The sequence below is a fragment of the Lolium perenne genome, chromosome 6, assembly GCF_019359855.2.
Source record: "Lolium perenne isolate Kyuss_39 chromosome 6, Kyuss_2.0, whole genome shotgun sequence".
NCBI classification, from domain to species: Eukaryota; Viridiplantae; Streptophyta; class Magnoliopsida; order Poales; family Poaceae; genus Lolium; species Lolium perenne.
In genome coordinates this window covers 250,680,837-250,686,259 of record NC_067249.2, presented here as the reverse complement: position 1 = coordinate 250,686,259, position 5,423 = coordinate 250,680,837, and positions in this window count along the sequence as shown.

The window sequence follows — 5,423 nt, the reverse complement described above, 5'->3', positions numbered from 1 at the left end:
TTTCATGGGCAAGATTTGTATTATGCGCCTAGCTAGAAGTCTTCACTTTCATTCCCAAAATTTTGGCGGATCCATAATCTTTACACATCTATCTTGTGGTTTTCATTTCCTCATAAAACATAGCTATGCCAGTTGTAGCTTGGAGCCTATATAAAATGATCAGGTAGTTTGTAGCTACTCGGATAACCCGAGATTGATTCTTGTTTCTGTTTATATAGATGGAAGGAGGAGGACATCGAGGGGAGAGTACATGACGTATACGTCTGACACAACTGACTCCAAAACTATCTCTAACACCCTCCCTTAATCACAACTTTCTCAAGTTGAGATTAAACCTAAACTCCTCAAAACTTCTTACAGGAAGTGGTTTTATAAACCCATCAGCCACTTGATATTTTGATGGAATAAACCATATCTCGAGCTGTCTCCTCAACATTCTCTCTCTGACAAAATGAAAATCTATTTCAATGTGCTTGTCTCTTGCATGAAACACATGATTGGCTGACAGATATGTAGCTCCCAGATTATCACACCATAGGCATGGTGGCTGCCTCAACTTAACTCCAAGTTCTTTAAGAAGAGATTGAATCCATATTATTTGAGCTGTTGCATTAGCCACAGATTTATACTCTGCTTCTGTACTGGACCTGGAAACAGTAGCCTGCTTCTTAGCACTCCAGGAAATCAAATTTGGTCCAAAGAACACAGCAAAACCTCCAGTTGACCTGCGATCATCTGGAAAACCTGCCCAATCAGCATCTGAGAAAGCACTGACCAATGTGGATCTAGACTTCATAAAAGCAAGTCCCATGCTAAGTGTATGCTTCACATATCTCAATATGAGCTTTGCAGCAGTCCAATGTACAGTAGTGGGAGCATGCAGATACTGACACACCTTGTTAACATCATATGAAATATCAGGACGTGTAAGGGTCAAATACTGAAGTGCACCTACCATACTGCGATAATTGGTGCTATCTTCGGGACCCAATAAGTCTCCCTCCCTTGCTTTTATCTTTTCTGAAGAAGACAATGGTGTAGGGGAACCTGAACAATGTGTCATACCCACTCTAGCAAGGACATCCTGAGCATATTTTGTCTGATTAAGTACTATACCATCATCAACTTTGTGAACTTCAATGCCCAAGAAATAGTGAAGATCACCTAGATCCTTCAGAGCAAATTCACCACTGAGAGCCTTGAGCAGAGCATCTGTGGCAGCAGAAGAAGAACTGGCAACTATGATGTAATCAACATAGATCAACATGTATATGGTGACATTGGACTGATGGTATATGAATAGAGATGTATCAGATTTAGACGCAATAAACCCATATCGAATGAGTTGGGAACCGAGATGAGAATACCACGCTCTTGGCGCTTGTTTAAGTCCATACAATGCCTTGTCCAATTTGCACACATAATGCATCTTCCCCCTGTTTTCATAACCAGGTGGTTGTCGCATATAGACTTCCTCTTCGAGAACACCATGAAGAAACACATTCTTGACATCCAACTGTCGCAAACTCCATCCTCTAGAGATAGAAATAGCAAGGACAAGCCGAACTGTAGCAATCTTAACAACTGGACTGAAAGTGTCTTCATAGTCAATGCCATAGCGTTGTTTGAATCCTTTAGCAACCAGACGAGCCTTGTAGCGATCAACAGACTCATCAGCGTTGTGTTTAACCTTGTAGATCCACCTACAATCAATAACATTAGTACCAAGTTTGGGAGGTACAAGTCTCCATGTTTGATCTGTTTGCAATGCCTGAAATTCTTCATCCATAGCTTGTTTCCACCTTGGATCAGCCAATGCAGCTTGCAAGTCTGGCGGTTCAGTCTTAGTGGTAGACAGAAGCCAGCGGGCGGTGCCATCAGAATATTGCTTCGGTCGACGAATACCCTGCGAAGCTCGTGTAGTACGACGCGGAACAACAACAGCAGCAGGGGGCACAGAGTTGCCAGGCACAGGAGATCCGGACGTACCAGCAACAGCAGGATCCGGGTGCTGATTGGGTGTGCTCCCGTCAGAGGCCGCAGGGGATCCACGAGGCCATGTGGACGAGCGTGTGGCGGGCCACCAGGCAGACACACGCGTGGACGCCGCAGGAGATCCGGGCGGGTGGGTGGCCGTGTCTGACGCGGCAGAAGCGCGCGCGGCGTGGCAGAGCTGGCAGCGGATCTACGGGGCGCGCGATCCGAGGGCGGCAGATCCGAGGGAGATCGCGGCGATCCCGAGGTGGATTGACTAGCGGAATCCACCTCGTGTCCAGCGCTGCTGTCTTTGAGCCTAGACGTTTGTTTAGATGGGAGCGTAGATTATTCTTTGCTAAGACTGCTGGATAATCATGCCAGATTATTCTTTGCTACTCCATGCAATCAAGGTCCCAACCGATACGCCCTCGAAGGTCTGGAAGACAAAGCTGTGAATATGTGTCCGGAGAAACCGTGCTACTTTGAAGGGAGAAACTATTTCAGTATTGCATCCATAATCTCTACTACTATAATACACGAGTTTTTGAACTTGCCAACCATCACACATCTCTACAGTGTTCCCGCCAAAACGTCAGCACAAAACAATATGGGCCGTCAATTCTGCAAATCCAATGGATGAAACAGGAGCGAATCCCATGAACATGGACCGTTGATTTGGGTACATCCGATGGTCCTGATTGCTCATTTGTTACTGGAGGCAGCTTCCCGATTCTTCTCGGATGAACTGCCGTACCCCACCTTCTTTTTTGCTCAGGCTGATGTGCTCCTCCGCTCACAGTGTCCCAAGTCCCAACTAAGCAGCTGCTGACTCAAACCTGCCTTCCGGATCCGCCCACAACCGCATGTACCTGAGGAATCTGGGCGCTACTCAGCAGTCCTCACCTCTTCATTTGTCACGCGCTTTGCTCCCAAAAATCTTCACATGAAGCCTCAGCTACCTCCGGCGCAGGTAGACCATCCTCATCCTCAAGCTTTCTCGCTGCTTCAGACGCTTCCAAAGCTGACCCTGCATGGGCGGCATACGCGTCCGTATGGCGACAGGTTCAGAGCGTTTTCTGTCACAGAGTATTAGGCCTGACCGTCCAAGTGAGTAATTCCCTTTCTCCATTTTTTTCTTTGTCTTAGTCCGAATGCTCCACGACTGATGCTTCTTCCTATATCAATAATGTCTCGCTACAGTAGCATATCTGTTTAGAAATTCTACCGCTGGTTCCGGGCTTCCGGCTCCCTCCAAGATCATGGCACGGCAAGCTTTTGAAGATGCACGTGAGAGCCAATGGATTGGGAGATTGGGTAGAGTCGTTTTACCGTTGGACAGCACAAAGTGAATTTTTATTGCTTTTCACATGTGAGATGTAGATACGAGTGTGGATGGTCCGTGATTTACTCTTACTTTTCTTTTATGTGTGATTTACTCTTACATTGGTGTGACGGTTGACAAATATATTTCACCATGTGGAAATGAGCATGTACTGAAGAAATAAGTGAGAAAAAATGGTTCGGTAAAATAAATTAATCTGTATGAAAAATGAAAAAGCTAAACATGTTGAGCTATTTCTTGCGTATACTGATGTATTTCAAAAAAATGTCAACAAAAAGAATATGGCTATAGAAAATAGCGTCTAAACCATAAAAGGATACAAAGCCAAATTACGAGTTAAGTAAAACTCTATTGCAAATTTTGAATTGTGAAGACGAGGAATGTAGAAATATAGATAAAGAAATCGGTACAAAGTTTTGTTGGATGCAAACAAAAATGAAACAAAATAAATCTACAAAATATGTTTAAGCCACGTAATTTAAATGAAATTGAGAAACCAAAAGAATGGAAGAAAAATATCTAAGAGCATAGTGAAACCATATTGTAAATTAAGTTTTCCAACCATATTACTTTATATTATCAGATAGGAGTAATAAAGAGCTTACTCTGCATTCTGACAAATACAAGAAAGTATTTGATGCTGCTATGAAATCTAACAGTGCAAATGTGTAGGTTATATAAAAAAGAAATTGTTAAACCATTAAATTATATAGACATCAGATTTTTTTTCTTTCTAAATTTGAAAATTATGGCAGCAAAATATAAGGCAGGTAGTCTAGCATTCAAATGTACGAGCCATGCCGGGCAGGATAGACCATTAATACTTCTTTGCCATGTAATCACAAAAATATACATACTCATATTGATCTGTTCAGAGAAAGACTCTGAGGCTTACTGGTTAGTACATGTGAAGTTGTACTAAACAGCCAGAGTTCGAGACTCACCACCTCCTATATCAAATACAACGGTGGTTCCTCCCATTGTTGGTTTCATCTTTTTTTATATTGATCTGTTCATAAAAAAGTTGTCTCACTTCCTAATAGGTTATTACTCAGCCGTTCTTTTTTATTGAGTTTATTAGTTCTTCAAAAGCTAAATTTTACTCTTTGTAACTAATTTTGAAAATAAGTACTATCAACATCTGGCATACTAATAAATAAAATATGAAAATGTATTAAACGTGCAAGCACGTGCCGCTTACTAGTATCTTTAATGAGTGTCGTGTTTTTCCCTCATCCCTTGGTCCTCGCACAGTCCATGGCATGACTCTCATTTCAGTGAAAAACCCTGGTGCAATAACAAAGAGAAAAAACAGAGCATGATGCACATGGAAATGATCCAAAATAGGCAGAGATAGGAGACATGAAAAATGCAAAGATAGAGAAACATTTTTTTGATAAAGGAAATATATTAATAAAAAAATATCAATTACACCCAGCCTCTGCAACAATGCAACACCCTAATGGTAATATAGATGCACAAAGCCAAAAAAGAAAATGAAAACAAAAAAAATGAAAAGTCCAGCTATGGTACTCCAGCCCTAGCAGTAACAGTATAATCACCACGAAGACACCACATAAACTCCAGTATGTCCAAAAGCGACGCCTCCAAGAAGGAACGATGCACAAGCATCATCGTCGCCCGATCAAAAGATTTTAGGTTTTCATTCTAAAGATAGTCTCCGCTCTTAAAACAATGTCTTCAAGAAGGCCAATTGCCAGTCACAACCAATTAAGACCAGACCTTGAATTTTCACCTTGAAAGGTAAGAGTCTGAACTTCACCTGTGTTGCCGCCAAACCCAGAATACCAAGCAAGTCCCTCAACATCACAGAGACTCGAACCTACATCACTATTCATCTCATCTAGCCTTCATGATATTCTTCGTCTATGATTTCACCATGGACCAGAAACTCATCTGATGGCAACACAAAAGAGAGCTTCGCGCCGCTCCCTCCAGAACCAAACGGTCGGAATAAAACCATGGGTGCGCACGACCGAATACATCCCGATCCAGCAAACTCCAGGCATAAGGCGCACTATTACATTCGCGGCGGAGCCTTCCGGAACTCCACACTCGAGCCAAATCCAAAGGGACATGATCA